Raw genomic sequence first — 1005 nt, 5'->3', positions numbered from 1 at the left:
GCCGGGACCGTGGACGCATGCGCACACGGATATGTGACGTCACGGGGCGGGGCCTGAGGGTGATTCATGCAGATGCTGAAAATCTGAGACTGGAGTCACAGAAATGTCCAACATGGAAACAGACCCTTCGGTCCAACCCGTCCATACCGACCTGATATCCCAACCCAATCTAGTCCCACCTACCAGCACCCGGCCCATATCCCTCCAAACCTTCTTATTCATATACACATCCAAATTCCTTTTAAATGTTGTAATTGTACCAGCCTCCACCACTTCCTCTGGCAGCTCATTCCATACACGTACCACCCTCTGTGTGAAAATATTGCCCCTTAGGTCTCTTTTATATCTTTCCCCTCTCACCCTAAACCTATGCCCTCGAGTTCTGGATACCCCCACCCCAGGGAAAAATCTTTGTCTGTTTATCCTATCCATGCCCCTAATGATTTTGTAAACCTCTGTCAGGTCATCCCTCAACCTCCGCCACTCCAGGGAAAACAGCCCCAGCCTGTTCAGCTTCTCCCTCTTGCTCAAATCCTCCAATCCTGGCAACAGCCTTGTAAATCTTTTGTGAACGCTTTCAAGTTTTATAACATCTTTCCAATAGGAAGGAGACCAGAATTGAACACAATATTCCAACAGTGGCCTAACTGATGTCATATACAGCCACAACATAACCTCCCAACTCCTGTAATCAATACTCTGACCAATAAAGGAAAGCATACCAAACGCCTTCTTCACTATCCTATTAATCTGCGACTCCACTTTCAAGGAGCTATGAACCTGCACTCCAAGGTCTCTTTGTTCATCAACACTCCCTTGGACCTTACCATTAAGTATATAAGTCCTGCTAAGATTTGCTTTCCCAAAATCCAGAACCTTGCATTTATCCGAATTAAACTCCATCTGCCATTTCTCAGCCCATTGGCCCATCTGGTCAAGATCCTGTTGTAATCTGAGGTAACCTTCTTCTCTGTCCTCTACACCTCTAATTTTGGTGTCATCTGC

The sequence above is a fragment of the Chiloscyllium punctatum genome, unplaced genomic scaffold (genome assembly GCF_047496795.1).
Source record: "Chiloscyllium punctatum isolate Juve2018m unplaced genomic scaffold, sChiPun1.3 scaffold_233, whole genome shotgun sequence".
Lineage (NCBI taxonomy): Eukaryota > Metazoa > Chordata > Chondrichthyes > Orectolobiformes > Hemiscylliidae > Chiloscyllium > Chiloscyllium punctatum.
Note: the sequence above shows the minus strand (reverse complement) of the source record.